The sequence below is a fragment of the Ranitomeya imitator genome, chromosome 4 (assembly GCF_032444005.1).
Source record: "Ranitomeya imitator isolate aRanImi1 chromosome 4, aRanImi1.pri, whole genome shotgun sequence".
Taxonomy (NCBI): domain Eukaryota; kingdom Metazoa; phylum Chordata; class Amphibia; order Anura; family Dendrobatidae; genus Ranitomeya; species Ranitomeya imitator.
Window position 1 is genome coordinate 653,534,311 of NC_091285.1, and position 13,432 is coordinate 653,547,742.

Below are 13,432 nucleotides of genomic sequence, written 5' to 3' on the forward strand. Positions count from 1 at the left end.
TCCTTCCTTCCTTCCTTCCTTCCTTCCTTCCTTCCTTCCTTCCTTCCTTCCTTCCTTCCTTCCTTCCTTCCTTCCTTCCTTCCTTCCTTCCTTCCTTCCTTCCTTCCTTCCTTCCTTCCTTCCTTCCTTCCTTCCTTCCTTCCTTCCTTCCTTCCTATCACCCCCACTAATCTGGTAATTGGACTCGCTCTGACCCTCGGTGGCTTTGGAGCCCACGCCTGAGGACGCCCCAAGTCAGATGCAGAGTCCAATCGGGAATTCCCACCCTACTCTGACAGGCTGTCAGGAAATCACACTGATTGCACACAGTGCCATATAAGCAGGCACTGCAAAAGGTAGGTGTAGGTGTGCAGGTAGCACTGTCAGGCACTCAATAGCTTCACCATTCACAAGCAGTCAACAACACTAGGAATGGGAATGATTAAGGAGCTTTCATCCATCAACAGTCACTAATCTACACACACACATTAACAAGTTCATACTAGCGCATGGCCATGCAGCCATGCAAACTATTTATAGCGGAAGCTCTCCAGGACCTTCCAAGTGATCTAATAGGAGATGCTACAGGACCTGAGCATGTGACCCCCGACCTCCAATGAGAGGTCGTCCCTTGGGCATGCTCAGTAGAGGAAAAGCAGGACTTAGTCCCAGGAGCGTCTGTGCCGCTGAACAGTGCTGATTACAATGGCTGAACCCGGAAGAGCAGTAGTAACCAAGCGCACGGTATCTGCATGAGCCAGACGATGGGACTGACATCTCTGCTGAGCAGGCTCCTCTGCGGCTGGAGAAGAATGGGACACCACAGTGGACATGGTTCGAGATTCCCCCTGTGCAACTGCAGGAACTCGACACCTAACGTTACTCCCCTTCTTAGGGCCCCACTTGGGCCCAACTACACTAAAAGGCTGCAATGAGCAGTAGGGCCTGAATGGGTTCCACAGGATCCCTGGCTCTACCCTCTGGGCCATGACCCTTCCAGTCCACCTGATAGAACTTTTTGCCACGTACCACCTTGCACTCCAAAATAGCGTTCACCTCATAATCGTCCGTGGACGAACCCGATATCCCGACAGATAACTCAGAAAATCAGGACATGTGAACAGGGTTTAACCCCTTAGCGACCGCCGATACGCCTTTGAACGGCGGCCGCTAAGGGTACTTAAACGACAGCGCCATTAATTAACGGCGCTGTGGAAAAAGTAAATAGCGCCCCCCAGAGTCGGATTTTCTCCGGGGTCTTGGCTGCCGGGGGTAGCTGAGACCCCAGAGAACATGATTCGGGTTTTTTTTTACCGACCCCGCATTTGCGATCGCCGGTAATTAACCGATCGCAAAAAAAAAAAAAAAAACGCGATTTCTTTTTAATTTCTCTGTCCTCCGATGTGATCGCACATCGGAGGACAGAGAAATGGGGTCCCAGGTAGCCCCCCGATACTCACCTGTCTCCCCCGGTACTCCTCGTGGCTCCCGATGGGCGCCGCCATCTTCAAAATGGCGGGCGCATGCGCAGTGCGCCCGCCGGCCGGCACCAGGAGAATCATTGGGGTCTTGGCTGCCGGGGGGTAGCCAAGACCCCAAAGAATATGATCGGGGTCGGTTTCACCGACCCCTGTTTTGCGATCGCCGGTAATTAACTGTTTACCGGCGACCGCAAAAAAAAAAAAAGCAAAGTGTAATTCTCTGTCCTCTGATGTGATCGCACATCAGAGGACAGAGAAATAAGGGGATTCGGGGACCCTATCATATTCACCGGTGTCCCTGGGTCCTCCTGCTGCTCCTCCTGGCTGCCGGGGAAAAGAAAATCGCGGGCGCATGCGCAGTGCGCCCGCCATCTATCGCCATCTGCCAGCCGGCAGGAGAAGAGCAGTTGGGGCTAAAATTATAGGGTTAGGGTTAGAGTTAGGGCTAGGGTTAGGGCTAGGGTTAGGGCTAGGGTTAAGGTTAGAGCTAGGGTTAGGGCTAGGGTTAGGGTTAGGGCTAGGGTTAGGGCTAGGGTTAGAGCTAGGGTTAGGGCTAGGGTTAGGGCTAGGGTTAGGGTTCGGGCTAAATTTAGGGTTAGGGTTGGGGCTAAATTCAGGGTTAGGGTTCGGACTAAATTTAGGGTTAGGGTTGGGGCTAAATTTAGGGTTAGGGTTGGGGCTAAATTTAGGGTTAGGCTTCTTTCACACTTACGTCGGTACGGGGCCGTCGCAATGCGTCGGCCCGACATACCGACGCACGTTGTGAAAATTGTTTTTCAACGCATCCGCTGCCCAATCTATGTCCTGGGGCGGAGGGGGCGGAGTTACGGCCACGCATGCGCGGTCAGAAATGGCGGACGTGACGTACAAAAAAACTTTACATTGAACATTTTTTGTGCCGACGGTCCGCCAAAACACAACTGATCCAGTGCACGACGGACGCGACGTGTGGCCATCCGTCACGATCCGTCGGCAATACAAGTCTATGGGCAAAAAACACATCCTGTGGGCACATTTGCAGGATCCATTTTTTGTCCAAAACGATGGATTGCGACGGATGCCAAACGACGCAAGTGTGAAAGTAGCCTTAGGGCTAGGGTTAGGGTTGGGGATAAAGTTAGGGCTAGGGTTGGGGCTAAAGTTAGGGTTAGAGTTGGGATTAGGGTTAGGGTTTGGATTAGGGTTGGTATTAGGGTTAGGGTTGGCATTAGGGTTACGCTTGGGATTAGAGTTAGGTTTGGGATTAGGGTTAAGGTTAGGGTTGTGATTAGGGGTGTATTGGGATTAGGGTTAAGTTTGAGGTTAGGGTTGAGATTAGGATTATGGGTGTGTTGGATTTAGGGTTTTGATTAGGGTTATGGTTAGGGTTGACATTAGGGTTGTTTTGGGGTAAGGGTTGTGATTATCGTTAGCGTTAGTGATTAGGATTATGGATCAGGTTGGGATTAGGGTTAGGGGTGTGTTGGGGTTAGGGTTGGAGCTAGAATTGGGGGGTTTCCACTGTTTAGGTACATCAGGGGGTCTCCAAACACGACAGCCATTTTTGCGCTCAAAAAGTCAAATGGAGCTCCCTCCCTTCTGAGCTCTGCCATGCGCCCAAACAGTGGGTTACCCCCACATATGGAGGCATCAGCGTACTCGGGATAAATTGGACAACAACTTTTGGGGTCCAATTTCTCCTGTTACCCTTGTGAAAATAAAAACTTGGGGGCTACAAAATCTTTTTTGTGGAAAAAAAATATTTTTGTATTTTCACGACTCTGCATTCTAAACTTCTGTGAAGCACTTGGGCATTCAAAGTTCTCACCACACATCTAGATAAGTTCCTTGGGGGGTCTAGTTTCCAAAACGGGGTCACTTGTGGGGGGTTACTACTGTTTAGGTACATCAGGGGCTCTGCAAACGCAACATAACGCCCACAGACCATTCTATCTAAGTCTGCATTCCAAAACGGCGCTCCTTCCCATCCGAACTCTGCCGTGCGCCCAAACAGTGGTTTACCCCCACATATGGGGCATCAGCGTACTCGGGATAAATTGGACAACAACTTTAGTGGTCTAATTTCTCCTGTTGCAATTGTGAAAATAAAAACTTGGGGGCTACAAAATCTTTTTTGTGGAAAAAAAAATATTTTTTTATTTTCACGACTCTGCATTCTAAACTTCTGTGAAGCACTTGGGCATTCAAAGTTCTCACCACACATCTAGATAAGTTCCATGGGGGGTCTAGTTTCCAAAATGGGGTCACTTGTGGGGGGTTTCTACTGTTTAGGCACATCAGGGGCTCTCCAAACGCGACATGGCGTCCGATCTCAATTCCAGACAATTCTACATTGAAAAAGTAAAACAGCGCTCCTTCTCTTCCAAGCTCTGCGGTGCGCCCAAACAGTGGTTTACCCCCACATATTGGGTATCGACGTACTCAGGAGAAATTGCACCACAACTTTAGTGGTCTAATTTCTCCTGTTAGCCTTGTGAAAATAAAAATTTGGGGGCAAAAATCATTTTTGTAGAAAAAATGCAATTTTTTTTTTCACGGCTCAACGTTATAAACTTCTGTGAAGCACATGGGGGTTCAAAGTGCTCACCACACATCTAGATAAGTTCCTTAAGGGGTCTAGTTTCCAAAATGGTGTCACTTGTGGGGGGTTTCCACTGTTTAGGCACATCAGGGGCTCTCCAAATGCGACATGGCGTCCAATCTCAATTCCTGCCAATTCTACATTGAAAAAGTAAAACGGCGCTCCTTCACTTCCAAGTTCTGCGGTGTGCCCAAACAGTGGTTTACCCCCACATATGGGGTATTGGCGTAGTCAGGAGGAATTGCATAACAAAATGTATGTTACATTTCTGTTTTTACACTTGTGAAAATAAAAAAAATGGTTCTGAATTAAAATGTTTGCAGAAAAAATGTTAAATGTTCATTTTTTCCTTCCACATTGTTTCAGTTCCTGTGAAGCACGTAAAGAGTTAATAAACTTCTTGACTGTGGTTTTGAGAACCTTGAGGGGTGTAGTTTTTAGAATGGTGTCACACTTGGGTATTTTCTATCATATAGACCCCTCAAAATGACTTCAAATGTGATGTGGTCCCTTAAAAAAAAAGGTGTTGCAAAGATGAGAAATTGCTGGTCAACTTTTAACCCTTATAACTCCCTAACAAAAAAAAAATTGTTTCCAAAATTGTGCTGATGTAAAGAAAACATGTGGGAAATGTTATTTATTAACTATTTTTTGTGACATATCTCTCTGATTTAAGGGCATAAAAATACAAAGTTTGGAAATTGCAAAATTTTAAAAATTTTCGCCATATTTCCGTTTTTTCATAAATAATCGCAAGTAATATCGAAGAAATGTTACCACTAACATGAAGTACAATATGTCACGAAAAAACAATCTCAGAATCAGCGGGATCCGTTGAAGCGTTCCAGAGTTATAACCTCATAAAGTGACAGTGGTCAGAATTGCAAAAATTGGCTCGGTCATTAAGTACCAAATTGGCTCTGTCACTAAGGGGTTAAGAGGGACACTTGAAAGGTGTCGGTGATGCCAAGGCCTGGAGGAAGAGCCAGACGATAGACCACAGGGTTAACCTGTTTCAGAACCTTGAAAGGCCCTAAGTAGCAAGGCGCAAACGTAGTGGACTCAACTCGCAGCCTGATATTGTGGGTGGAGAGCCACACTAAGTCGCCAGGAGCAAAGATTGGAGCGGGGCACCGATGTGCATTGGCAGAGGACCTTATTCTCTCCTTGGAAGCCTAGATAGCATCCTGTGTATGGTCCCACATGTCCTGTGCTTCCACTGCCCAGTCTGCCACCCTAGAGTCGGCAGAAGACAAGGCATGGGGACAGGAACCCACGGATGCTAGCTGTAATTAAGGAGGAATGGGGTCTGCCCAGTGGAGTTGGCTATGGCGTTGTTCAAGGCAAACTCTGCCGACGGTAGCAGGGATGCCCAGTCATCCTGCCTGGCAGAGACAAAATGTCGTAGACATGTGACCAGGGTCTGGTTGTCCCTCTCTACCAACCTATTTGTCTCGGGATGGTACGCTGAAGAGAGATTCAGCTGAATGCTAAGTAGGCGACAAAGCTCTCTCCAGAACCGAGACGCAATTGGGGACCCCGGTCACTGACAATCTTGTCAGACATACCCTGTAAATGGAAGACATGTTTGACGAACAGCGCCGCCAAGGCTCGTGCAGAAGGTAACCATGGAAGAGGCACCAAATGCACCACTTTAGAGAAATAGTCGGTAACTACCCAAATAACGGTGCAGCCACAGGACTTGGGCAAGCCTACCACAAAGTCCATCCCGACCATCTCCCAGGGCCTATCAGACACCGGTAGGCGGTAAAGTAACCCAGCAGGCCATTGTTGAGGAGAAGTATTCTTGGCACAGGAGATGACGCTTGAATAAAGTCTCTAATGTCACGGGCCATATGCAGCCACCAGTACGTCCTCACCAGAAGCTCAGATGTCTTTTTGATCCCAAAATGTTCACCCACCCTGGACGAGTGAGCCCAAGAGAGAACCTCTGGTCGCAAATTGGATGGCACGAAAGTCTTGCCAGGGGCACAGACTCAAGCGACACTGGAGTCACAGTTCTCAGACTCTCAGAGGGAACAATTAGCCAAGGCTCCTCCTCTTCCTCCTCTGATGACACCACGGAGCGGGAGAGAGCGTCGGCATGAATGTTCTTCTCCCCAGATAGGAAATGAAGGGTGAAGTGGAACCGGGAGAAGAACAGGGACCATCTGGCCTGGCGAGAATTCAGTCACTGGACTGAATTCCCAAATGCCGCCCCAGCTTGCCATTCCAAGGGTTCAGTTGCCATGTACCCAAGGTCAGTTTCACCTGTCAGTGCTCATCTTTCCGTCAGCCGGTCTTGTGTGCTTCTGCGGTTCATGTCATATTACCCTGCCTGCATCTGTTGAACATTCCCTCGGGCATCCCCAGCTTCCCGTTCCTAGGGGTCAGCTGCCATCTACCCAAGGTCAGTCCTGGAGTAGCACCTGGACCACCTACCTTGTCTCTCCTCGGATCTCAGTGTTGTTAGCTGCTGCATATCCATGGTCATATTGGGTGAGACTCCTAGTCCACTGGATCTCAGGTGTCTTCCATCTCAGACCTATAATCAGGAGGTCTCCAGAGAGAAGAATCAGCAGGATAAGATTCTATCTTATCTGCAGACTGTGAATACTCGTCTAGACACGCTGGCAGTACCAGTCTCTACCACATCCTCTCAGGTGGCAGTTACCATGACGGTGACCCACAAGGCTGCCAGTTATGCACCTGATTCCAGACCTCGTCGGTTGCCTCCTTCACACTTTGGTGGAGATCTCACCCTGTGCCAGGGGTTTATTAACCAGTGCACACTGCACTTCGAACTCCTGGCTTATCACTTCACCTCGGACTGAGCCATAGTGTCCTTCATCATGTCACATCAATCTGGTGAGGCCCTGGAATGGCTCAATCATCTGTGAGAGAGAGGGCATCCATTAGTGTCGAACCTACAGTCCTTCCTGGGGGCATTTCGTAAGGTCTTTGATGAGCCAGGCCGCATTTCTTCTGCAGCTTCTTCTCTGCTCCAGTTACGCCAAGGTAACCTCTCCGTGGCCAGTATGCGGTTCATTTTCGTACCTTATCTTCCTATCTCGCTTGGAACAGTGAGGCTCTCATGGCAACCTTCTGTGAAGGCTGTGCAGGGCGAATCAAGGACAAACTGGCTGTTCGGGAGATATCCACCTCTCTGAATGACCTGGTGTCCCTGGTAAACATTAAGTTCTAGAAGCGGACAAAAGAGGTGAATGGTGAGAGGAGATTGGCATGTTGGCTCCCAACTTTCAATGACTGATGATTAACGAAGATAATGCTGTGGCTTCCTTCCTTGAACTTAAGCAGATTGACCAGGTGAAACTATCTAAGCGACGTCAAGAGGTTCATGATTCTACTGCGGCAGCTCTGAACACTTTATTCGCTCCTGCTCCAAGAGACCTGGAAACGCCTGTGCCTAGGTTTGGTAAAAGAGACTACCCTGGACAAGACTTCTTCCTCTCCATCATTGACCCAAACTGTATCGGTCTCCTACAGTAATATCCCGATCTTAGATCTCCCAGATCCATTAGTGATATCTTCAGTGGATGCAAAACTTCTTCCTGAGACCATCCAGTTCATAACGGAGCCATTACCAGAATGGGTCTCAGACTGGGTAAGCTACATTCTGAGATTTCTTTTTATATGCTGTCTGGTCTCTCTAATCCTCTGTTTTTAGCTCTCCCTTGGCTGCAAAAACATGAACCTTTTCTTCACTAGAGGTCTGGAGAAGTACTCCATTGGGTTCATGTTGTCCTGAAAATTGTCTTGCTCCCATTCGTCTTGTCCAGTCTCCTAATTCTCCCACTAATTTGCCTGACCTGCCTGCAGCACCTTGGATGTATGCTTACATATTTGAAAAGAAACATGCTGAGATCTAGCCACCTTATAGGCCACATGACTGCCCGATTAACCTTCTGCCTGTTGAATCACCTCCATGAGGCCGAATCTATTCCATGTCCCAGGCAGAGACTTGTGCCATGTCTGAGTATATTGAATAGAACCTTGCTTAAGGATTTATCCAGAAATCCTACTCTCCTGAGCCTGTTTTTTCTTTGTGAAGGATGGCTCTCTGTGACCTTGCATTGACTATAGGAGCCTTATCCAAATCACAGTAAACAACAAGTACTCCCTACCTCTGATCTCCGAGCTGTATCACCTGAAGAGTTCTAGAGTCTTCACGAAGCTTGACCTACAAGGAGCCTACAACCTGGTTCCAATTTGCCAGGGAGATGAGTGGAAGATAGCTGTCAACACCAGAAATGGCCATTATGAGTATCACGTTATACTGTTTGGACTCTGTAATTCCCCAGCCATCTTCCAAGAACTGGAGAATGACATCTTCTGGGACCTGCTATACGTGTGTGGTAGTATACCTAAATTACATCTTGGCAGTGCCTGCTCCAGGTTTTCGAGGGCCCCGGGCGAAAGAGTCTTAGTGGCCCCCCCCCCTTTAACACATACCCCGATTTATGATGCACAGATATGGCAGAGAAATGTATAGTACAATGCCAGATTTGACTTCTTACATGAGTGACAGCTATTGTAAATTCTGCAGTGTATATATACAGGACAGGAGGAGTGGTACTGTGCAGTGTGTATATATACAGGAGGAGCGGTACTGTGCAGTGTATATATACAGGAGAGGTGCTGTGCAGTGTATACATACAGGAGGAAAGGTGCTGTGCAGTGTATATATAGGACAGGAGGAAAGGTGCAGTGTATATATACAGGAGGAAAGGTGCTGTGCAGTGTATATATACAGAAGGAAAGGTGCTGTGCAGTGTATATATATACACAGGAGGAGCGGTACTGTGCAGTGTATATATACAAGGGGAGAGGTGCTGTGCAGTGTATATATACAGGAGAGGTGCTGTTCAGTGTCTTGAGCAGGGCGTTGTTGTATCAGAAAATCTTTTCTGTTTTGAGTTTTTCTATGAAACAAAGACTTTTCTACATAAACGTTGTTTGGTTTTGCGGCCCCGACAGATCTGTGCTACAAAGTAACAGGTGGCTCGGGCATTAATGAGGGACCTGATCCTGAATCCTTTCCACAAACCCTAACGACCCAATTAGTGCCCCGCCATTAGAAGCTCATTAAACGCCTCTCTGTCCCAAGCAGTCATGTACAGTATGGTGGAATCCTGCAGCCCACCCTGTTATGATCTGGTGGTTAGAACAAATAGTGGACCTGGTAGTTAGAGCACCAGAAAAGACCTGATAGCACATTAATACAGGACAAGCTCTGGGAAGTGGAACCTCTGCTGACCGCAATCCCTAATCCTATCACGTACACTAGAAATAGCCGTGGAGCGCTCCTATCATGACCTAGGCGCCTCATCACAGCCTCAGAACTAGCTAGCCCTAGAGATAGGAAAAATAAGCCTATCTTGCCTCAGAGAAAATTCCCCAAAGGAAAAGGCAGCCCCCCACATATATTGACTGTGAGTAAGATGAAATCACAAACACAGAGATGAAATAGATTTAGCAAAGAGAGGCCCGACTTACTAAACAGACAGAAGATAGGAAAGGTCACTTTGCAGTCAGCACAAAACCCTACAAAAAGCCACACAGAGAGTGCAGGGAAAAATACCTTCCGCACCGACTAACGGAGCGGAGGCGCCCCTCTGCGTCCCAGAGCTTCCAGCAAGCAAGGCAAAATTCACATAAGCATGCTGGACAGAAAAAATAGCAAACAAGAAAAAAGCAAAGCGAAACTTAGCTTCTGCTGGAGAAAACAGGAAACCAGGAAGATCCAAGAGCAAACTAGACCAATGCTACAACATTGACAGCTGGCATCGGACAAAGATCCAAGTGGAGTTAAATAGAGCAGCCCACTAACGAATTAGCCTCGTCACCTGTGGAAGGAAACTCAGAAACACCCACAGGCATCAGAGAAAGTCCATGGACAGAACCAGCCGAAGTACCATTCATGACCACAGGAGGGAGCCTGAAAACAGATTTCACAACACCACCCCCCCCTTGAGGAGGGGTCACCGAACCCTCACGAGAGCCCCCAGGCCGACCAGGATGAGCCAAATGAAAGGCACGAACCAGATCGGCCGCATGAACATCAGAGGCAAAAACCCAGGAATTATCCTCCTGACCATAACCCTTCCACTTGACCAAGTACTGGAGTTTCCGGCTCGAAACACAAGAATCCAAAATCTTCTCCACCACGTACTCCAACTCCCCCTCAACCAACACTGGAGCAGGAGGGTCAACGGATGGAACCACAGGCGCCACGTATCTCCGCAACAACGACCTATGGAACACATTATGGATGGCAAAAGAATCTGGAAGTGCCAAACGAAATGACACAGGATTGACAACCTCAGAAATTTTATACGGACCAATGAAACGAGGCTTAAACTTAGGAGAGGACACCTTCATAGGAACATAACGAGACGACAACCAAACTAAATCCCCAACACGAAGTCGGGAACCCACACAGCACCGGCGGTTAGCGAAACGTTGAGCCTTCTCCTGGGACAATGTCAAATTGTCCACCACATGAGTCCAAATCTGCTGCAACCTATTCACCACAGTATCTACACCAGGACAGTCCGAAGACTCAACCTGCCCTGAAGAGAAACGAGGATGGAAACCAGAATTGCAGAAAAACGGTGAAACCAAAGTAGCCGAGCTGGCCCGATTATTAAGGGCAAACTCAGCCAATGGAAAAAAGGACACCCAATCATCCTGATCAGCAGAAACAAAGCATCTCAGATATGTTTCCAACGTCTGATTAGTTCGTTCGGTTTGGCCATTTGTCTGAGGATGGAAAGCCGAGGAAAAAGACAAATCAATGCCCATCCTAGCACAAAAGGATCGCCAAAACCTCGAAACAAACTGAGAACCTCTGTCCGAAACGATGTTCTCCGGAATGCCATGTAAACGAACCACATGCTGGAAAAACAATGGCACCAAATCAGAGGAGGAAGGCAATTTAGACAAGGGTACCAAATGGACCATTTTAGAAAAGCGATCACAAACCACCCAAATGACCGACGTCTTTTGAGAGACGGGGAGATCCGAAATAAAATCCATAGAAATATGCGTCCAGGGCCTCTTCGGGACCGGCAAGGGCAAAAGCAACCCACTAGCACGAGAACAGCAGGGCTTAGCCCGAGCACAGGACTGCACAAAAGAATGCACATCCCGTGACAAAGAAGGCCACCAAAAGGATCTAGCCACCAAATCTCTGGTACCACAGATTCCAGGATGCCCAGCCAACACCGAACAATGAAGCTCAGAGATAACTCTGCTAGTCCATTTATCAGGGACAAACAGTTTCTCTGCTGGGCAACGGTCAGGTCTATCAGCCTGAAATTTTTGCAGCACCCGCCGCAAAGCAGGGGAGATGGCAGACAAAATTATCCCCTCTTTGAGAATACCTGTCGGCTCAGAAACACCCGGAGAGTCAGGCACAAAACTCCTTGACAGGGCATCAGCCTTCACATTCTTAGAGCCCGGAAGGTACGAAACCACAAAATCAAAACGGGAGAAAAATAACGCCCATCGAGCCTGTCTAGGATTCAACCGTTTGGCAGACTCAAGATAAGTCAAATTTTTGTGATCTGTCAAGACCACCACGCGATGCTTGGCTCCTTTAAGCCAATGACGCCACTCCTCGAATGCCCACTTCATGGCCAACAATTCTCGATTACCAACATCATAATTGCGCTCAGCAGGCGAAAACTTTCTAGAAAAGAAAGCACATGGCTTCATTCCCGAGCCATCAGAACTTCTTTGCGACAAAACAGCCCCTGCTCCAATCTCAGAGGCATCAACCTCAACCTGAAACGGGAGCGAAACATCCGGCTGGCACAACACAGGGGCAGAAGAAAAACGACGCTTCAACTCCTGAAAAGCATCCACGGCCGCAGAAGACCAATTGACCACATCAGCACCCTTCTTGGTCAAATCAGTCAACGGTTTAGCAACGCTAGAAAAATTAGCGATGAAGCGACGATAAAAATTAGCAAAGCCCAGGAACTTTTGCAGGCTCTTCACAGATGTCGGCTGAGTCCAATCATGAATGGCCTGGACTTTAACAGGGTCCATCTCGACAGTAGAAGGGGAAAAAATGAACCCCAAAAATGAAACCTTCTGAACTCCAAAGAGACACTTTGACCCCTTCACAAACAAGGAATTAGTACAAAGGACCTGGAACACCATTCTGACCTGCTTCACATGAGACTCCCAATCATCCGAAAAGATCAAAATATCATCCAAATACACAATCAGGAATTTATCCAGGTACTCTCGGAAGATGTCATGCATAAAGGACTGAAATACTGATGGAGCATTGGAAAGCCCGAATGGCATCACCAGGTACTCAAAATGGCCCTCGGGCGTATTAAATGCTGTTTTCCATTCATTGCCCCGTTTAATACGCACAAGATTATACGCCCCTCGAAGGTCTATCTTGGTAAACCAACTAGCCCCTTTAATACGAGCAAACAAGTCGGACAGCAATGGCAAAGGGTACTGAAATTTGACAGTAATTTTATTAAGAAGGCGGTAATCAATACAAGGTCTCAAAGAACCATCCTTCTTGGCCACAAAAAAGAACCCTGCTCCCAACGGTGATGACGATGGGCGAATATGGCCTTTCTCCAAGGATTCCTTTATATAACTCCGCATAGCGGCGTGTTCTGGCACAGATAAATTGAACAATCGGCCCTTAGGAAACTTACTACCAGGAATCAAATTAATTGCACAATCGCAATCCCTATGAGGAGGTAGGGCACTGGCTTTGGGCTCATCAAATACATCCTGATAATCCGACAAAAACTCCAGAACTTCAGAAGGAGTAGAAGACGAAATTGACAAAAATGGAACATCACCATGTACCCCCTGGCAACCCCAGCTGGACACAGACATAGATTTCCAGTCCAATACTGGATTATGGACCTGTAGCCATGGTAACCCTAAAACGACCACATCATGCAGATTATGTAACACCAAAAAACGGATATCCTCCTGATGTGCAGGAGCCATGCACATGGTCAGTTGGGTCCAGTACTGAGGCTTATTCTTGGCCAAAGGCGTAGCATCAATTCCTATCAATGGAATAGGATGCTGCAAGGGCTCCAAGAAAAAACCACAGCGCCTAGCATACTCCAAGTCCATCAAATTCAGGGCCGCGCCTGAATCCACAAATGCCATAACAGAGTAGGAAGACAAAGAACAAATCAGTGTAACGGACAATAGAAATTTTGACTGTACCGTACCAATGGTGGCAGACCTAGCGAACCGCTTAGTGCGCTTAGGACAATCAGAGATAGCATGAGTGGAATCACCACAGTAAAAACATAGCCCATTCCGATGTCTGTGTTCCTGCCGTTCAGCTCTGGTCAAAGTCCTATCACACTGC